The 22,135-nt window shown below is 43.9% G+C and overlaps 1 long non-coding RNA gene across 1 annotated transcript; it reads right to left on the bottom strand.

The window, feature by feature from the left end:
* Positions 1-8,042: 8,042 nt before the first annotated feature.
* LOC122462557 lies at positions 8,043-21,131 on the bottom strand. The gene is made up of 4 exons (XR_006285185.1): positions 21,003-21,131; positions 20,197-20,290; positions 8,578-8,707; positions 8,043-8,479 (listed from the first exon to the last, which is right to left on the bottom strand). It is a non-coding gene; the product is annotated as an uncharacterized LOC122462557 (long non-coding RNA).
* Between the last annotated feature and the right edge of the window lie 1,004 nt (positions 21,132-22,135).

Below are 22,135 nucleotides of genomic sequence, written 5' to 3'. Positions count from 1 at the left end.
AGTAGTCACAAGTAGAATTAGCATAGTCCTACCTTACTTGTTTGTTCACCTCTACATTGTGTTGGATTCAGTACAAATAAACATACATTTGATACAGTCTAGAAAAGTCCCAAGCTAATTCATGTCAGGCCCCCCCTAAAACATGAGATTATCTTAAAAATCATGAGATTAAAAAAAATAAACTTGGAGTCTGTGTAGGTTTTAAGCCTTTAGGGTTCATGGTTTTTCTGCAACCAGGATGGCTAAAATAAAATATACTGTCTGTAAAATGGAAGCTGAAATTCTCATATAATCACGTGACTCCAAGAGCTGGAGGTTTAGGAAAAACACCAACTACTGGGAGACTTGAGGTAAAATTGCCAGTTGGCAACATTTCCCCCTGAGTTCACTCTGCTTTTTGAACTTCTCAAACTTTAGAAGAAACCCAGCTTTTTCTAGTTTCTCATTCTTTACCTCGCCAAGGAGAATATTTTCCCTCAGAATGACTGATTGGGAGCTCTGCTTAGCCTTACACAGTGAAGAAACTGGACAACAGTCCCAAGAAATGACAAAGCATTAATTAAGCCTGCTACCATGCACTTGAATTGTTTTCATTAAATCAAATCTTTGCAGCAACCGAGCAGTTATTTAGACATTTATTAACAATTATTTATTTCCTTCCTCATTGACTGTTTATGGTGCAATTTTCCAAAAAGTAGAGTTACTCAATAATAACCTCTGCAAAAATGCAATTATGAAATGTGAAGAACCCTATTGCAAAGGCTGTATGAAATGATCTGATGCCTGTTCTCTCTGAATAACCCTGGATTCCACGCATGATGTCCTTGAAGTCAGTCCTCAATCAATCAAATCTGAAATTGACTTCAGGAGCTAGCTCAGAAAGCCTGATCTAAAGCCAAATGAAGGCAATGGAAAGATTCCCATTGACTTTAGATGGCTTTGGAGTGGCTCAAAATGAAGAGACAGAGTTAGTTAAATTCAGTTACAGTAATTGCAAAGCAGATAATGGAAGCTATTGGGGAGGCAGTGTGATCTAGTGGATAGGGTGCTCCATGAAGACTCAGGAGGCCTGGAATCTATTCCCAGCTGTCACAGACTTTGTGTGTGACCTTGGACAAATCACTTCACTTCTGGGGCCTTCTGCTTCCCCTCCCACCCTTTGTCTGTCTTGACTATTGACACGAGGGCCTGGGGTTGTTAATGTAATCCAAATAATGCCAATATTATTACTAAACTTACTCATTTTTCTGAATCACAAATGTAGATAAATAGTGGCATAGGACCAGAAGCAGGGGCTGAAAACCCGCCAGGTCTAACCATTTTGACGCCAGCTCTTCTTTCTCTACTGTATGCTGTGTCGAAAGGTTATCATGCGAACCCCACGTCCAACCTGAGAACGTTTTGTATTTCTCTGTGTTGTTTATACCTGTGAAACACAACCCTGATGGAGGCATATTTATTGCATTTAAAAAGTTACTGCCTGAGTCCTTTAAGACTCCACAAGGTGTCAATTGCTAAAATAAATGAATAGGATTAATGAGGGCTATTTAGATTATGAGCCCTCTAGGGCAGGGGCTGTGTTTTTCTTGTGTGTCTGTACAGACCTGGTACAATTGGGTCCTGGTCCATGACTGTGGCTCCTGGGCACTACTGCAACAGAAGCAAATAAATAACCCTACTCATAATGATTATTACGGGAGGTGGGCTTCTCTGTCCGCAGGATTAGGCCCATGGGAGACTTCCACCAGCCCCTGAATGCATCTGCCCCTCCAGCAGACCTGCTCTACAAAATGGTGTCCTCCATGCAAGCTCACAAAATGGCATCCTCCCACAGCGTGACCTCGCATGCACTGTATGTGTGAGGTCACGCCACATGGAGGACACCATTTTGTACAGCATGCATTTCTGTATGTGGCCCATGAATGTGCCCCCAAACTAGCATCCATCCCACAGCACTGAAAAGGTCGGACCACACATTCTAGGGTGTGATTTCTTTTCGAAAGCACTTCAGAGATTTAGGCCTTCAACTGCTTTGGTTTTCAATGAGAAATGGGTGCTGCCTTCCTCTAGGTGCATTTCAAAATCACTCCCAGAAATGCTAATTTGGGTGCATCGAAGCTCACTTTAGGTGTCCTATCTTTGGAGGCCTAAATGGACATGCAGGGCCTAACTTGAGACAGCCACATCTGAATTCTGGGCTCCCAACTAGCTGTTAAAGCACACATTGTGTATTTCTCAGCAACATCTAGAACCCAAGACATTTCCTAATAGTTTGATAGATCCTGGGCTTGTCTCGTTTTGCACCATCACGTTTCAGTCACATTTGCTTCAAAGAATTAGCCACTTGAGTAATTCAAGGCAAATAGTTGATGAAGAGGGTTTGGCTGTAGTGCCCTCCTATAATATCACTGTCCATGCAACAGGTAATCGCTGTGCCATATGAGAATCTGGGGTGAAATCTTGACCCCACTGCAGTCAATGTGAGTTTTGTCATTGTTGTCAATGGGGCCAGAATCGACCCCTGATGGTCTTTATAAAAGGCTTTTGACATCACAAGGAAAACGCTGAAAAACATGTTATTCAAAAACAACCCTTTCTCACAACCGCTGTGTTCTTGTTTCCCTCGGGTTTTGTCTATGAGGAAGGTCCGTGTGAAAAGAGCATTTTTGTTCCTTAATGAAAATGTTCCTATCTGAAAACCTCCCCTAACCTCCCTCTCAGTCACGAGGGAGTACAAAATGAGAAATTACCCTTTAAAAATGGAATTTAACGACTATTTTCCATTTCAGGGTGCACATCAAGACCATTAGACAGACCCCACACCTTTCTAAAACCATTGGAACAAATCAAGGAATTGGAGGCGTTTCAGTACATTCATCGTGGCCTATTTTGGGCCTTCAGCCATGAGGTGATGCAGAAGAAACTGCATTTAAATAGTAAAGTATTTTAGATTAAAAAAATAAAACCACCTCGCACTACACAGAACAATTAGCTCAGTTTCATTTGGCGCCCTATTCTGATACCCTTATGCTTACTTTGAATAGTTTCATGGACTTCAATAGGACTACTCAGAGTAAGGTGCTGGTTGACATGAGTAAGTGTTACTAGACTATCTCACCTTTAATTGTAGTTGTTAAAGTTAACACCCAGTCCTCATGGAACAAGAAAACAGTCTAGAAATATGTCTCAATTCTTTAGAATACCATAGCAGTGAGAGAAAAAAACATTGCCCTCTTGGGAAACATTTGTGGGCTGTCTTTGACAATAGCGCTTAAACAAGGTGAAGACAGGAAGCACGCTAGAGAAGTGTGAGATAACAATGTGTGCTGCTTGAAGGTGGGGACAGCCCATGATTAGTTCTGCTTGATTGGAGAAATCTCCTAAAATATCAACTTTTCTGCAGTATTTTTGCTGGCTAGATCACTTAATTTTTCTTTTCTGACTGGCTCCCTGATCAGGACTCAGTACCACACATGTTAAAGGGTCTTTCTCTGATGTATTGTCTGTTCAGTAGGCCTATTATAATATACGGGGGACTATTAAGCATTAAGCACTGGTGATTTGAAATGCCAATTTATTTTTCCAGATGAAGTGGGTGCCACACTTTAGGAAAGATGTGGACAAACCGGTGAGAGTGCAGAGGAGAATGACAAAAATGATGAAACCTTTAGAAAATTGGACCAATGAGGAAAAGTTAAAAAAACGGGGCATGTTTAGTCTTGAGAAAAGAAAACTGAGGAGGAACCTGAGAACAGTCTCCAGATATGTTATAAAGAGGCTGGTGATCAATTGTTCTCCCTGTCCACTGAAGGTAGGACAAGAAGTCATGGGCTTAATCTGCAGTAAGGGAGATTTAGCTAGATGTTCGAAAAAACTTTCTAATGCTAAAGATAGTTAAGCACTGTGTAATGGGGTTCACACTGCACCCCTCTGGATTCAGCCCCTTGGCCCCTCCCCTCTGTTAATCAGGGACACTTCAGTCTGGTGCAACACCCCTGTTCTTTATTTGTGATCAGTTTCCCACCACCAGTTTCCAAATATATACAGGCTTTACAACTGCTTGGCCTACCACAGGCCTGGCCAGTAACAGCCTAGGAGGCTCCTACTCACTCTGAGCCCAACCGTCCGCTCTCAGTCTCTGTCCCCACTCTCACTTCCTTCCTGTCTTATAGCTCCTGCTAATGAGGCTGGCAGGTGTAGTAAGTTACTAGGCAAACATAGGGCAGTTCACCCCAGCCCCAATCCATTCTCCCTGATTGGGGCTGGAGTGGCAGGAGCTGATTAAGGGCTTCTCCAGCAGAACCCTGCCACACACTGGAACAGGTTGTCAAGCTGTCTGGAGTGGCTCATGAATGTGGGTGCCAACCTCAGAGCAGACTATTACAAACTAGGGCACAAACCCCAAACTGGTTGTGTGCTCTATGTTTACATTTCACCAACCATCGAGTGTGAACTCCTCAAACACTAACAGCTTTAACATGGAGTCACAGACAGTCCGCTTGGGCACTCTGGTCTATCTTGCCACCCAGGCAAGCCTGCCTTTGTGATAGATGGTCCCTGACACCAAAAATCACAACAATATTCAGGTTGCTCCCAGTCCCAAGGGACCAGTCACTTATCCCAGGTCACTTGTACCCTAGATCTCTCACCAAAGACAACACTTGTAGCCAATCCTGTAATAAACTAACTAAAGATTTATTAAGTAGGAAAAAAACCCGAGTTATTTACAAGGCGAAAGCACGTAAACCATACCCACACAAATGAGCTACAGGCTTAGGTTCCAAAAGATCATAGGAGCTGCTTTAATATGCAAGCTCTATATGTCCTCTAGGTCTAACCCAGGCTAAGCTGTTTGGGGATCAAGGGGTCTTAAGCTTAGAAATATTGCCCTTTCCAAATTCCAAACAGCACAGTGATACAGATCCTTCTAGTCAGGGGTTTTTATTCCCTTCCCCCAGAGTTCAAACTGTGATGGGAGGAGGGTTTGTGCACATCCCCTCTTCATGGGTGTGAGGGAACCAATCAAGAAAGCCTTTTGTCCTTTGATGTTCCACAGTGGTTTGCCCGGTGTCTATAGGCATTTGTTTGTGGTACAGGAGGTGACGGCTCTTGGGGTAAGCTAGTATCTCACACTGGGTAATGCTTCTCTCCTGACTGGGGGTGGGAGTGGGGGGGAAGAGGTTCCAGTTTCATAGCAAACACTTTTATAGGTAAAGAACAAACACTGATGCTACCATATAACATGAGATACAGATATTGCAAGTGAGATTAACGCAGGCAGCAACTCACAAGCATCTCATGAAGTCTTAACGCGAAACACATCTAACAGCTATTTGAACAATGCGAACACACAGAGGAGTCAGACTGGTTTCCAGCCATACATCAGTCAGTGTTCAGTGACGCCTCAGGGCTTTGGCATGAGCTGGCACCTGGTCTGCCAGTGTCACACAGGTTACCAAGGGAGGCTGTGGAAGGCCTATCATTGTTGGTTTTTAAGAAGCACCTGCCAGCATAAGGGGATGAAATAGATGACCTCTTGAGGTCCCTTCCAGTCCTACATTTCTATAATTCTATATTTCCACCTAGTGCCCATTGCCGTGTGAGATGCAAGCAATTTAACGGGCAAATCCCAAGGTCCTTGCTCGCTCCCTTGCAAAATACGCAAGCGGTTATAGTGCGAGGCACATACTCTACAGCAGCCTGCAGCCTTGACACGACGCATTTCAGCCTCTCCAGGTACACACACTATTGCCATTCTGCAGCTATTCAGGGTAGAGTTAAACACGTCCTTTCCCCCTATACAAGTGTCGAGCAAAAGGCTTCATAAGACAGGGACGCCAAGGGTAAGCTGGGTCCCCCATACGAACAGGGAATCACAACACCATTAATGTCCCTATTATTCCTGGTAGCAAATGTTTCCTCTCGCATTGCAGAAAACATGTCTAAGTTTCTAAAGATCCTGGCATCATGGACCTTTCCAGACACCCCCATTAATATTAGTGAACCCTCCATAGTCATCAAGCAGGTTTTGTGGCACCATGGAGAAATATCCCTGTTGATGAACTCTGAGGCCTGGTGTCTGGGGCAAAGACTAGGAACATGAGCGCCATCTGTGGCCCTGATAATATTTGGGAGCCCCAGCCATGCAAATCCATCCTTAACATCCTGTGCATGGCCCAGCTTTATGTCCTAGGGTATCAGCACCCTCTTTATGGCGGCAGAACCTCTCTGACAGCAGCTCTGACAGTTGATCTACCAACTTCAAACTACAGGTCATGGCAATTGCGGGTGGCGAGCTTCCAGATGGCAGTGGTTACATGCTTTTCCATGCTAAGGTGACATCTCATGTGAGGGTTCCTCCCCTGCATCACCCTGGTGAGCTCTGCACAGATCCCTAGGAAAGCGGCCTTTGTCACCCTGAAATTCTATCGACACCCCGCGTCACTATCCTTTCCCACAGTCATGGTTCTTTCCCACCATTTCCCCAGGCCCAGAAATGACGCTCTATTGTGTGAAGCTGCTCCAGGAAAAGTCCATCCACCAGTAGCTGCTTGATTTCCTCCTCCTCCTCTTCTACCCAAATCAGCTGGGCGGCACGGTGGCTGACCTCCACAGTCAAAAGCCATCTGGCTGTAGGACTGCAAATACAAGTGCAGCAGCTTCTGCTTATGAATGATGGCAGGGTCACAGTGTACAGCAGTGGTCCTTGCATGCAAAAGAGGAATTATTGGATTCCAGGAGAGGAATCATGGGATTTTGCTCGCTGACCCCAAATCCCAGAATTCCAGTGGCTTCCAGTAGGTATCCCACAACACATTGTGAGAAAAATCCCAGCATGCATAGAGCCTGGCAGCAGGGCAATGCGCCACAGGAAACTGGCCCAGAATGTTGAGCGCTTGTTGAAAAAAAACCCCTCAGTATTGTGTGGATGCAATGATTCAAAGGGAAGTAGGTTAAAGCTAGCCCGTGGATGCACTTTGTATTAGTTATTTCACAAAAGCTTCCATGCACAAACATATTCCACAAAATCCTCCCATTTCCATAGCCCCTTAGTTTTTACTCAGTCCTGACTCAGGCAAAGTTCCCATTCGCTTCCCTGCCTCACATCTCACACGCGTAAAGTTCAGCGCATACTAGAGTGCTTTGTCGCATTGGGACGTCAGCAGCATTGTCTGCCAAGGATTGATGCTGGACTTCATTTGTCATGTTATCTCTGCATACTGTTCTCTCGGCTCCACAAAGATTAAAGATTGAATTTTGTGCTGTTTGTCCAGCAGTGTAATTCTGCATCCAAATAAGTCACAAAGGTCTGTCTGTTTAGTCATTTCACTGTGGGATCTGAGTACTTGTATAGCATGGTTTAAAAATACATTTAAATATACAACAAGGTTTTTGAATGAAGCAATAAAAGGTGCTAACAAGGTCTGATAACCTATTAAATCACTCACACCAAAACAGACGATATCATCAAACTTCTGTATAAACCAAGTGCGTCTTGATACAAGAGCAAGTCCACCAATCCCAAAGGGGATGCGGCTTTGCCTGTTTACATGAACTATTGAGGAATATGGATGGTCCTCAATATGCTTCTTTAAATACTCTTCATTCAGTATATGTTCCTCATCGCTATGCATTCACTAAACTGGATTAGCTCATGTGTTTACATCCAGCACTATTCCTTTGCAACTCAAGGGCTAGAAACATTTTTAAGAAGCATGGAATCTTTGTGTAAAACATCTTGAAATCCCCAGAAAACACCTTCACAGCTCAGGTTAGGCCCATGATCCCAAAGGTGAGAAGCACTGGCCAATACAATTAATGCTTCAGCTAGCAAAGAAAATGATGCTTTTATAACTGCAATTTTTCTAACCTCTATCCATTCCCTGTAGAAGCTGGCATACGAAGAATGCAAAATGTCCCTGACATTCCAATCTGTATAACTCTTAATGAGAGCTAAGCCAAGCACTTATCGCTTCTTGTTCATGTTTTTTTTATTTGTTACGTTCTGTATTACATGACATAGAAATATATCCTAATCAGAGTTTAAATGATAGACACCATCGATGGCCTCTCCTTACCCCCCTTTTTCTGTGTGCGTACAAAACTACAATACATTTTGCAAAACGGAAGGATGAACTTAAAAAAAAGTTATACAGTTATTGAAACTTTGAGCTTAAAATACTTACTAACGGTTTGTGGGAATGTTATGAAAGAAAACATCTTGGCAGAAAAAATAGGGAATTGCAGCATAGGAAACAACAACAACAACAATAATAATAAAACACGTTACATCTAACACAATCCACAGCTAGTGAAATGCTTGGCAATCAAAGGTCATTTAGTTGGACTGACAAAGGGCAGCTCTCTTGCTTCGTAGAATTTTGCAAAGTGCCCAGTGTTGGCCTTTCTCTGCTTCCAGCAGGTTGTCTTCAATGGCAGGACAGTCAGATTAATGGTGGCTGCTTTGGAAAGTCCTACTCTATTATTAATGGAAAAAAGGCAGTGGGTGGAATTTTCAAAAGCAGATGGCAAAATGCCCATTCATAGCCTTCCAGTTGAAAAATCCTACCCAGTTACCTTGAATTAATGTACTTCCCATGTGTAAGGAACTAGAGCATCATTTCTCAGCTCTGGAGGATCTGACGCCAAGGTGCATCTTGGGATGGAAGCAGCCTGAGTTTTGCCCCATGAGAGGTTATTTGTAGGGCTGTCAAGAGATTAAAAAAATTAATCGTGATTAATCGTGCTGTTAACAGTAGAATACCATTTATTTTAAATATTTTTGGATGTTTACTACATTTTCAAATATATTAATTTCTATTACAACACAGAATACAAAGTGTACAGTGCTCACTTTATATTTATTTTTGATTACAAATATTTGCACTGTAAAAAACAAAACAACTGTATTTTTCAATTCATTTCATACAAGTACTGTAGTGCCATCTCTTTATTATGAAAGTTGAACTTACAAATGTAGAATTATGTACAAAAAACCCTGCATTCAAAAATAAAACAATGTGAAACTTTAGAGCCTACAAGTCCACTCAGTCCCACTTCTTGGTCAGCCAATCACTCAAGACAAACAAGGTTGATTACAATTTGCAGGAGATAATGCTGCCTGCTTCTTGTTTACAATGTCACCTGAAAGTGAGAACAGGCGTTCGCATGGCACTGTTGTAGCTGGATATTTATGTGCCAGATTCGCTAAAGTTTCATATGTCCCTTCATGCTTCAACCACCATTCCATGCTGATGATGGGTTCTGCTCGATAACGATCCAAAGCAGTGTGAACTGATGCATATTCATTATCATCTGAGTCAGATGCCACCAGCTGAAGTTCGATTTTCTTTTTTGATTGTTTGGGTTCTGTAGTTTCCGCATCAGAGTGTAGCTCTTTTAAGACTTCTTAAAGCATGCTCCACACCTCGTCCCTCTCAGATTTTGGATGGAACTTCAGATTCTTAAACCTTGGGTCAAGTGCTGTAGCTATTTTTAGAAATCTCACATCAGTACCTTCTTTGCATTTTGTCAAATCTGCCGTGCAAGTGTTCTTAAAACAAACGTGCTGGATCATCATCCGAGACTGCAATAACATGAAATATATGCAGAATGTGGGTAAAACAGAGCAGGAGACATACAATTCTCCCCCAAAGGAGTACAGTCACAGATTTAATTGGCACTTTTTTTTTTTTTTTTAACAATCATCATCCGCATGGAAGCATGTGCTCTGGAATGGTGGCCTAAGCATGAAGGGGCATATGAATGTTTAGCATATCTGGCATGTAAATATCTTGCAATGCCAGCTACAAAAGTGCCACGCAAATGCTTGTTCTCACTCTCAGGTGACATTGTAAAGAAGAAGTGGGCAGCAGTATCTCCCATCAATGTAAACAAACTTGTTTGTCTGAGCGATTGGCTGAACAAGAAATGGGACTGAGTGGACTTGTAGTTTTACACTGTTTTGTTTTTGAGTGCAGTTATGTAACCAAAAAAAAATCTGCATTTGTAAATTACACTTTCACGATAAAGAGATTGTACTTCAGTACTTGTCTGAGGTGAATTGAAAAATACTATTTCTTTTATCATTTTTACAGTGCATACATTTGTAATAAAAAATAATAATATAAAGTGACCCCTGTGCACTTTGTATTCTGTGTTATAATTGAAATCAATCTTGAAAATGTAGAAAAACATCTAAAATATTTTATAAATTTCAATTGGTATTCTATTGTTTAACAGTGCGATTAATTTTTTTAATCGCGATTAATTTTTTTGAGTTAATCACATGAGTTAACTGCAATTAATTGACAACCCTCATTATTTGTACATTCTCAAGTGCTTCCTACAAGAATGGAGTGCGGGCGTGTGTAGGGATCTGCTCATGAATGCACACCTCTGTTGCTGCCACTACCACTGGGACCCTGATCTTGCCGGGGTAGGATGAGACAACACCGCGAGCACCAGGGGGAATGACTCTAACCTGGTCAATAAGAAGCCTCTTACTTCTTGACGGACCCCTGGCTATTACAGGCCTAATTCTTCCTTCACTTATTAGGGGCTTCCATCTGTATGGCTCTGTTGGAATTACTCCCAATTTACACCAGTGTCAGTGAGATGAGGATCAGGCCCTGCCTCAAGTTTTGGGGTCACCAGCGGTGAAAAATCAGAGAACCCTGGCACTAGAGGACATTGCTCGTTGGAGAAAGTTTAGCAAAGTGAAAGCCACTTCCTCAAAATCGTTGCTGCTCTTTCACCATTGGAAATGATCAAGACCGAGCAAAAATAGATACATTCGTGATTTGTTACTGGGTAAAGAAAGAAACAAATGCCATGGGACAAGGCAGAAGCAGCAGGCATATCTCCTGCCATTGAACATAGGACCTTAGGACTGGAAGGGACCTCCTGGGTCATTGAATCCAGGCCAACGTTCGTTAGCTTAAATGGCTCTTCTCCCTCCCTGGTGTTTACTCCCATGTGTTTATTGAGAGCAATCAGATCCCCTCCCAGCCTTTGTTTTGCTAGGCTAAACAAGCCAAGCTCTTTTAGTTGCCTTTTGTAAGATTGTCTCTCCATTCCCCTGATCATCCTAGTAGCTCTTTTCTGCATCTGAAGGCTTGGTACCTGGTTGTTGACATGCAGCTCATTAGAAAAACAAACCGAACACAGTGGGTCCAATTCGGCATGGGTTCCACTCCTTGGAAAAAATTTGTCTTGGGGGCAGTCCTTTATACACCTTGGGAGTCATGCCAGCGGATCTCCAGGCACAGTGGGGAATACAGTATCATCCAGGCTTCTGAATATTAGCACAATGGTGGCTAGAAGATACCCTTTCCTCGCAGATGTTACGGATGTGAAACAGCCTTTAAAGGATGTCTGCAGCAGCTATTTGAAAGTGGAAGTCCTGAATGCTAAATATGATTAGCATGCAGTGAGCAGGTGTCGCTCCTAATCTGCTTCCAAACACAATCCACAAGAACTGTGCAGAATCTATAGTCACCTCCATTCAGGCATTTAACTTTGTGAACAAAGGAATGAACAAGGATACAACATAAGCTTTTTCCCCGGCTTGGTTTCTCCTACGGTTCCTCTCTCAGGACTACTCAGCCCACGCCCTAAATCCTCAATCTTTAAAGAGCTTCTCCCACCTCCCTTGAATCCAGGTAGGGGAATGAGCCAGCAGAACCCACTTAACATTCGTCAGCATTATCAAAGGAGGGAGCATTCTAGGCAAACGTGACCAGCCTTTTAAACATACCATTCTCCCAATTCTATCAGTGCTTGTGCTTTGTTAAACATCACAGTGTTATAACAACAACAGTATTTTGCAGAAAGATAGGTCCTTTTCATCTATAGATTTCAAAGCCCATTACACAGTACCATGTCCCATTTTGCAGAGAGGAAACTGAGGGACAGGGAAGTGAAGAGATATTTTTAGAAAAAATATTTAATTATCTGTACAACGACATCAGCCATATGCACTAATAAATTAGGAACACAGGAATTGCCAGAATCGATCAGTTTAAGGTCCATCTAGTCTAATAACCTCTCTCTGACAGTGGTCAAAACCAGATGCTTCCCAGGAAGGGGTGAGAACACCTCAGTAAGCAGTTGTGGGATAATCTGTTCTCCTCATTAGGTTTTATCTTAATTTCTAATAGTTAGAGACTGGCATAAATCCTGAAGAACAAGATTTAATATCCCTACCATAATTTTTTTTTTGCTATCTTTAGTTATGATAATTCTGGATATTCTTGATATTCGTATAAATATCTAATCCTTTTTTGAATATCATTAAATTCTAGGTCTCCTGGGCTTCCCGTGGCAATGAGTTCCACAGTCTAATTACACATTGTGTGAAAGTATTTCCATTCACTGAATTTGGTTTTCTCACCTTTTAATTTAATTGAATGTCCACTTGGTTCTTGTGCTATGAGGGAAACCAGAAGCGCCTGATTTCCTTTCTCTAGACCATTCATATACTTTTATTGTGCCCCCATCTTATTCATCTTCTTTCTAAGGTAACAATCCCAACCTTCTCAGTCTCTCTTCATTTTTGTTGCCCTTCGCTGACTCCCTTCTAGGTCTATCATATCCTTTCCGAGTTGGGGTGACCAGTACCACAAATGCAGATGAGGCTGCACCACTGATTTAAATAAAGCCATTATACTATTCTCCATCCTGGTCCTTATTCGGTCTAACATCTCATTTGATTTTTTGACCACAACTGCCACTGAACAGAGGTCTCCGTTCAGCTATCTACAATGACGCCCAGGTCCCTTTCTTGAGTTAATAAAGTTAAGGAAGAACTCTGTAAAATATATAAATAGTTTACATTTTTCATTTCAAATTTGCATTTCTTTGCATTCATTGACATTGAATTTCATCTGCATTCATGGTCCTGACTGTCATCTGCAAATTTTGCTACCTCACTACTCACCCCATCCCCTTTCCAGATTATTATTAAATAAATAAATATTAAACACCACTTACTACTAGGGTGATGAGATAGCAACTGTGAAAAAAAGGGATAGAGAGTCGGGGGTAATAGGTGCCTATATAAAAAAAAGTCCCCTAAAACGGGATTGTCCCTATAAAAATGGTACATCTGGTCACCCTACCTACTATGATCCTTCAGGCATCCACTATAAATCTTTTGCCTAGAAGAAAAGTGACCATTTAATCCTATTCTTTGCTTCCTGTCTTCTGGCCAGTGTTTCATCCATGACAATACTTAGCATTTTGCCCCATGCCAATGTAACTTCTTTAGCAGCTCTTGTGCAGGACCTTGTCAAAAGCCTTTTTGGAAGTCTAAATAATGAATACTAAAATCCTGACAAAGCGAAGCAGTTTAGCATGCAGTCCACAGCTGGCTAATTCTGCATTGCTTATGTTGAGGATATGTTTGATAGATATCAGTATTACTGACTGACAGCTGGGTATATGCAACTGGTGCAGTTAGCAGAGAGCAGTAGCAGGAGAAAATAAGGACAAAACCAACTTCTGATCTTGTTTTCGGCCAAATTCTGTGGTTTTCCATTGAGCAAAACTCCCACTGAAGTGAATAGGAGTCTTGCTTGATCAAGAGCACAATGTTTGACCCTTTTGCAATAATGACAGTCAGCAGGCCTTTATTACCACAGTGGTGGCATCATTTCCAAACAAATAGTTTCTTTTTTTCTGATAATCATGAGGATATCATGCTATTTGCTTTCATATTACAGTCGCCGGTAGACCTCTCTTAGCTTAATTTTCATAGGAAAACAGACCTGCCAGTGCAGAGAAATGCCCTGCTTCTATCACCCTTATTTAAGAACTTCATAGCAACAGAATCATTAACCTCCTTTTGCTATGAATACCGAGAGAACGCATGCTTTACAAGGTACTTTCCGACGCTAAGGTTTCACTGGAAAGAAACCCAATCTGAATTAATACTGGACCTGAGTAGCAAGAAACAGCAACGATATTACAGTGGGGAACATTTCTGTTTCATCAGGGTTCTTGCTACACTAACTTTATATAGATCATTCGAAATGCACTGATTGACTAGTTTACTTTTTAATTGTCATTTTAAAATACGGTTTTCTGTTATTCTCTTGAAATAACGGTCTTCCCCTGAGAGTTCTGGGGCCGAGTTGTAATCTCATTCATGCTGGTATTCCTCCAGAGAGACTCTATTTACGTGCACTAGAAACTAGCCCGGAGCATGCAATGACACCAAAAATTTGCCCCAATGCACACACTGAGATGAGTCTCTCTTCTCCCAGCTCCAATGCACGTGAGTTCCACGGCACCGTGATTTTGCAAATCTAACGCATTTACAAATTAAGAAACCTAGCCTATTAGTAAGGCCAAGTTTTATTAAAGAATACAAGGACGCCAGAGAAAATGTAACTCCTCCTCTCCCCCCCCCACAGGGATGCAGAGTGCTTGTAAGAGCCATTCCTCGATCACTTTTTATCTTCAAGACCCGAAAGGGTTTACAGTCCCTAAAGGGGTGTATTACAAAGAGGAAAATAATCCAAAACATCTGACAGAAGAGATGGGAGTGAACAAAAAGAAGCAAACCCCAGGGCTAAAGATGGGCTAGAGCCAGCCCTCGAGACCCAAAGGTGGAAGCAGAGCAGCAGGGAGGTATCAGTGTTACAAAGCGAAGGGGTGGGCGGTGGGGAGTGGGCTAGGTGAGCCAGACAGAGCTGAGCCCAGGTCACGCTGAGACACTGCTGTGGGCAGTCACATGGCCTGTGGGGTTGGAGCGCAGCAACAACAGGAACAATCTGTAGGAGAGGAACTTGGGATGAGCCCAACTTCTCTAAAAGTATAAAAAGACCCTGGGCCACAACGCTGTCCAACTGCACATCTCTCCTCCCCCTGCTGCTGCCTTGGGGCTCTGACCGTTGATGTGATCCTGACATTGTGCAATAATCCCCTCTGCACTTGGCATCGCCCCCTCCTGCCCCCCTTCCCTCAGTGTGGTTGTATTTCCTTCCCTGTGATGTGCGAGGGCCCTTTGCAAGAAAACAAAGGGTTGCTTGCTGCCCTTCTGGAGGCGTCAGTCAAGCCCTGTCTGCATCGCACAGAGGGAGAGTGATGGGTAGAGATGGAGGGGGAAATAAAAAACTGGGGGCAGATTTCTTTCGGGATAAACCTGGGAGAAAACTGCCTGGAACAAAGGTCGCTCCTCAGAACCAAAGGGTGCCCATGTAGCTTACAAACACTGATGTGGAGCCTGCAATTCCACCTCGCTAAAACAATAAATGGGGCACTTCCTGCCCTGCAAGACAATAAAAGTGCTTCAGACTTTTTTGAGGAATCCACATAAATAGCACAGTCCCTGAAAAATAGTAACTCAGGAGGGGTAAACCCCAGGATCAGAGAAGAGAGGTTACTTTGGCAGGGGTTGGAAAAGGAAATCAATACCCATAGAATTTCAGCAGTTCTCCAGCTGCAGCCTGTGAGACAGTCAGCAGTCAATGCAGCCCTTCCCACTTGGTTTGCAGAATGAACTATTTTACAGAACTCAGCTGGGGGGTGTTGAGAAAGCAAGGTGGGTCCACAAGAGGAACACAGCTCATTGTCAGATTGCTACTGATTCTTCTGTAATGGGTGCCTCGCTGCTATGGTGATAGATAGATAACACACCACCACCCATGTAGATGAAAGAACATTTGGAAGTTCACTTGAGCTTTTTGCTCAGTTAGGGGGACCTGCGGTGCACTAAGGCAGAATTAAGTTCCAATTTGCTAAGTCTCTGAGCCAATGTCCATTGATTTCAACAGAGCTTTAGCTACTATACTTAACTCTTTAGAGAGTGGTAAATTCAGTTATAAAACTTACTATGGTTAAACTAATGCTAAACTGAGATTCATTTAAATTATGAGGGCCAGACCCTCAGCTGGAGTTTAGTCCTTGTTGTTCCACTGACCACAATGGAACTATGTCAGTTTATTCCTGGTGAAGAGCTGTATAAAACATACACCTTCCTCAGAAGCATCAGAAGATATAGTTCTTAAACAAATCTCTGTCATACGCTCAAATATTTGAAAGCCACTTACAGAGTCACTTCTTGAATCAGGAATTTGGCTTGGGAAGACAGAAATGCATGAAACCTTCATAATGAAAGCAAAGCGTTTGTGTTACAAACCGAGAAAGGGTTTGGTATTTTTTGCTAACCTTTCAGCCTCTCTAGGCAGAGTTTCAAGGGAACTTATGTCGATTTATGGGTTTGGGTGGGAAGCTCAGTGGTTAAAGAACTTGATTTACATTCTGATTTTTATAGGTGTAAAATTTAAGGTTAATGGCTGCTTCTTTCCAAATGTTTGGTGTGTTCAGAAGGCTGCTTAAAAGTGGAATTTAAAGTGACAGTACATGAAAGTGAAAACCTACATCTACGCAGGGAGAAAGGGAGACCAAAATGATACTGATTCTCAGTATCTGAGATTTTACAATACCAGCTTACTATGGTCCAGATAGTGGTTTCTGGAATTGTATCAAAAGGCCGTGAGTGCTATCAATTCGGAGGGTGAACAAACAAGGCTGGTGAATAAATATACACCTTAAAATGTGCAGGGGAGTATGTACTTACAAAAATTGCCTAAGGCCACTGGTATTTATTTGTAAGACAATTGCGTGTGGGGTGTTACAACATTTCTATTCATTCTAGTGACAGTGAGTCATCTAAAAAACGAGGAGGAGAGATTCCAAGAAGTTTAGTTTATATCTATAAACAGACTCTTGTGATGGGTGAGAGAGAGGGAGGTGGATAGAAGAAGAGATAGATAGGATATAGGTTTGAGCTGTGTGGACCGAGATCCGAACATCCTGAGTCTGAGGCTGGACTAGTCTCTCTCAAATGGTCTCTCCTGAAGTTGGCAGAAGAGTGAAAACGGCCAGGAAATAGAAACATTTCTTCCTCACTAATGAACGCATGTTTTGCTTAGAGATACTAGCCCATTCTGAGCAGTTGGGCCCATTCAGATATTTCTTGTGGGGAGAGGGGCAAATTCTAGTCCCAGTCAGCTCCTGTGGGGGACCTCATACCAGTCCCCGCTTGCTCTCCCACTGTAGGGACCCTTGGCAGGGGAGTCTCTCCTTGCTCATGAAGTGCATGAGCTGGCATTGCCAGGAGTGAAGTTCTTGGTGGACTCCTCTGCACTCTACTGATGCCGGACACTTACAAACAACCTGTGCGCCAGGTCGCATCACCATTTGGTCCAGCGGGACTGATTTAGTACAAGAATGCTGCTTAAAAGTGGTCAGACTTGGCCCCCCACAGCTCTGCAGCCTATGGAACTTTGAGCAAGTGCAAAAACCTTGGGGAGGGGCGTTTGCTCCCCAACCCCCCTGTTCCTCCTAATTGGCACCACTGATCCTGAGTGGATGGGCTGGGTGTTAGGCAGATGCGTGGGAGGGGGAAAAGGAATCCCACCCTCCTGAGTCTGGAGTGGTGGCAGAGCCATTCCATGGAGGCTACTGTAGCTCAGAGGCTGGTCAACCTACAGGAGGAGAGGACTGGTGTACTGACATCACACTAGATCTTCTGGCCCTGCCCCTGGCCTGTCCATGCCCAGTGCCCACCCAGGGAGTCCTGACTCAGGGAGATTCTATGCTGCATGGGTGAGGTACTCTCCCCCACCCCGTACATCCCTCCCAAATTCTGACCCTCTTGGGCTCCATTTCTAGGGCCATGGGACCCTCACCCAGGCAGGAGTTACCCAACTATGCATCCGATGAAGTGAGCTGTAGCTCATGAAAGCTTATGCTCAAATAAATTGGTTACTCTCTAAGGTGCCACAAGTACTCCTTTTCTTTTTCCAACTATGTGAAAAAGTCTTTAACCTAATGAAAGACTATTTGTCAAAACAAAGCACTTTTGGTTACTGGGTGAAGGCCCTAAATGCTCATTGTTTTTCCTTTTATTTTCACTTCTAAATTCTCAGCTCCCAAGGGTCAATGAACGATTGCTTTTTGCCTGACGTCAGGCTGGTTAAAGAGGCCAGATTATCTTTCGCTGTAACGCTTGTGTCACCTCGCCATAACTTGGGGGGTGGAGGGGTGGGGCACTAGTATTGCCAAACTAAAGGGTTCAAAAATCACCAGTCAGGCCCCAGAGAGACCCAGGGAATTGGCCTTAAAGCCATGAGATTAAAAAAAAACCCCACAAGCTGGAGTCTTTTTATTGCCTTCTAAGCTTTTGGGGTTCATAATTTCAAGCTTTCCTCTGCAATCACCGGAGCTAGTTTTTAGTTGAAACAAAAGCTGAGATTCTGATGTAATCACAGGGCTCTGGGGCTTTAAGAAAAGCCTGAAATATTGCAAGACTTGTGATAAAATTACAAGACTTGGTAACACTTTCCTTGGGGCTCATTAACTGGGAGTGGAACGTTCTTCTGGGCAATCCTTAACAAGAAACTGAAGGTCACATTGTCCCACAAGTAGCTCTCATTTTTATAGATTTCTGAAGCTCACTGAGTGTTATCATCATTCTATATTTGAACTGCAGTAGCCAAGGATTGGGGGCCCTCTTGTGCCAGGCACTTTGCAAACACATAGGAAGACATGAGCTGTACCCTAAAAAAGCCTAAACGCTATATAAAATGCCAACCTAGCTGCTGCTGTTTAGGATCTAAAACACCCATGTGTGCCAAGGAAGGGCCATTACCTCCCTCTTTATAACTCCTATTCTTGGCCCAGGTAAAGACACAAGGACAAATTTTGTTCTCAGCTACACCTGAGGAAGCCTGGACTCCTTGGAATTACTTCTGAGCTCTGAGTGCCACTGAAGATTGGCCCCATATGCTGTTTCCTTTATCTGCTGAGCTGACTGTTTGAATCTGACCCATGCTGGGTGGTGAAGGGAGCAAAGACCTTTTGTATCTGATGTCTGTTTGGAGGCCTAGGTGCAATGAACTGGTGGGTCTCCCATTGTTAATGGACAGGTATTTGCATCACAAAATCACTGCCACACTTGGGAGCACAGAGACTAGGGAATGGAAACTCTTGCTCTCACTGCAATGGGAGGTCCTGCCAGGTCATGCCACACTGAAGAACCAGGGTGGGAGAAGCTCACACGGCCTCTATCTGGGCTGCACTTCTTCCACGGATCAGCAGAGGACTTGGCTCTCCAGGGCTGTCAGCGTGGCACCAAATTCCCCAGAGAAAGAGGCTTCAGTGGCTGGAAGGCTTGTACTGCAGCCCAGTGTTACGTACACCGAGGAGAGCGAGTGCCCTTCATGGAGCTACGCTCGGTGCGCCTGAGGAGAAGCAAGGTACAGGTGGCTTTTGCTGCCACATTTCTATCCTCTGATCCTGGAATGAGCAGGGGTTTGAGGACCGTTGTGATAACGGGGTCTACACATTTACTAGAATTGTGAGTTCAACTGTAAAAAATGAAATGGCAGTTCCTAAGGTGTCACAATAACCCGGAACAGCAAAGGTTGATGGGAAAAGGTGCAAAAGCGAGACAGAAAGACAATTGGTACAAACAAAAAGACCTCTGGCTATAATTCAAGGGCTGTGTTAAGCTCATGCCTGGTAAAAGTGTGGAACTAAAAATCAGTGAACCAAAACTAGTGTGTTGAAAACTAGGCCTAGCTGGTGGACAAAATAATGAGGGGGAATGGACTATTCCACCCCTCACTCCCTTTTGGGGTCCTTAAAGAAATAGACTTGGGGAGAAAAATTGGCTACTGGTATAGCTTCACCATCATGGCTGCCTTCCCCACTGACTCCTGGAAGGTTTTCCTCCTGATTCTAGTTCGTCCTGACCAAGCCAGGCTGGAGAAGGGGAGCCAGATGACATCACCACCGCCCCCAGCTCTGGCTGAATCCCAACCACCACCTGGGATACCTCCCTTATTTCTTCTGTTTCCTAACTCTCTCCTTGCTCTTCTAAGAAGGGTCTGGCTTACCCGGCCAAGTCGGCACATTTTGCAACAGTGCTGTGAGCCTGTGGCCAGAAATGCAGCTCAAAGCAATGCCCTCAATAGCCTGAGGGTGGTACAAGTTTGCAAGGTCAGACCATGTGCGGGCCCTGTGTTTTTCAGGCAGTGAGGTTGCAAGTGAAAGTTAACACTAGAGACAGAAGCCGCATTTTCTATCTTTGCTGTTCTTTTCTCTTCCCTTGTGTGTGTTTGGCTTGTTTTGTCACCTTAGGAAATGGGATCAACAACAGCAATGACGACAGCTCCAGCCCACCTCAGCTTACGTCTTCTCCCTCCCCCTGCAAAGGCCAGTTATTACCATCAGTGACTGTTCAGCAAGGGGGTGCTTTCTTCTAAAGCCTCTCTCTCTAATTAAAAGAAAAGGAAACGAGACGTTGCTGAAATGAACACCTTATTTAATACTTCACATTTCAAACATATTAACAGTTTTCCCCTCGTTTCTGTATCTTTAATAAAAGGTTAGAAGGATTTTTAATGGGGTTTTTGCCACGGTACTAAGCAAGCCGAGGTCTCCGTCCACAAAAACCCCAAACCTTGTTTCAAACTCTTGAATGTTGGACAGTGACTGGGTTATGTTAACATCTTTGACTCTTTGGGCCCCATGTATTCCATCTGCATTAATACAACAAGGTCTCAGAGTTGTCCAAACTTGTGCTGGAGATAATGCCCACCGGCCAGTCCCTTTCTTCCCCGTCACTCCTTGGAATGCCCTGTAGCAAAGCTATGACTCACTGGTGTGGCACCTCCTGCTGGTCATCTGGGAATTAGCTCTTTTCCAGTTTACAGAACACCCTCTGCAGGCCAGTGTCTTACCTGCTGCTGGCCGCCATGTCCCTCCTAGACCCCAGTGCCCTTTACCTTGGGGTTCTGCCCCAGCAGTACCCCCACACTCTGGGTCTCCCCTCCCAGGGGAACCCCCAACCCTCTAAACCCACCTTGCCTCAGTGGCTACTACCAGTCATCATCTAGCCCCCGCTCACTGGGGCAGACTGTAGTCTGTCATGGCCACTCATCACTGGCAAGGAGGTTGGACCAGCTGCCTCTGCCTAACCCCAGTACCTGTGTAGGCCTTCACCAAGGCCTGAAGCCTAGGGGTTTACCAGGCTGGAGCTCCCCAGCCCTTTCCGCAGCACTGCTCCAGTTTCAGGTACTGTATGTTCCCCAGCAGATAGGCCCTCTCCAGGGCTAGAGTGAAACCCCTCCAGCATCTGGCCCCCAGCCCTCCTATAAGGGCCAGCTGGGCCCTGATTGAGCTGGCCACAGCTGTGGCTGCTTCCCCAATCAGCCTAGCCTTTCACAGCCGTAGCTCTCTCCCGAGCTGCTTTTAACCCTTGTTTTCCAGGAGTGGGGCAGCCACCCCACTACATGCCCCACTTTGCAAGTTATGCTAGATAGGAATTCCCTTTATATAGGGCAGTATCCTCAGCTGTATTTTTAGGCCAGCTTTCCATTCCCCTATTGCACTGCTGAAGCAGCCCCAGTGGGACAGAGCGGAGCTGAGGATCTGGCATTCTGTTCATGCACACATGGGGCAAACACAGCACAAAGCAAATAACTTCTCCCTGACCTAGGAAAGGGGAGATGTTTCCAAGAAGTGAGCAAGGAATGCCATAAAACGGTGGCACATTGTAGATATTTAACCTGTCTTCATATTTACTTAATCTCTATAGTGGAACACTATCTTATCAGGGTCAATGGGAGAGGTACACATCACGAATACATGGCAAGTGCTTTTCAACTTAGTGACTAAATCAGCAGGAACAAGAGGATGAGTTAAACATTAATCATGCTTACATAAAAATACAGTATCAACTATATACCGCAAAGGTCATCTTTATGGTCCTGTCCTTATAGGGCTTATTCATAATATGTTTTCAGGAAATAGGTGGGCATCAGCTTAAAAGAGAAATCTGCCATTGCTGCTGAAATGTGAAATGGTCCTTCCTTTACTGACCACAGAGAGTTCCACTAGGGAGAGAAACTTCCGGTTTCTGCACAGGAGCACATTAATTGCTAGACTGGGCCAAACCCACAGTCCATCTAGTCCACTATCATGTCTCTGATAGTGGCTAGCACCTGTTGCTCCAGAGGAAGGTGCAAGAAACCCTACGGCAGGGGAATCTGCTCCCCATAGAGGTCTCATTCTACTCTCTAACTAGGTTAAGCCTTGTAGTATGAGGTTTTATTTCTCT

Source organism: Chelonia mydas, chromosome 12 (assembly GCF_015237465.2).
Source record: "Chelonia mydas isolate rCheMyd1 chromosome 12, rCheMyd1.pri.v2, whole genome shotgun sequence".
NCBI lineage: Eukaryota > Metazoa > Chordata > Testudines > Cheloniidae > Chelonia > Chelonia mydas.
Note: the sequence above shows the minus strand (reverse complement) of the source record. Positions and strands in the feature narration are given on the sequence as shown.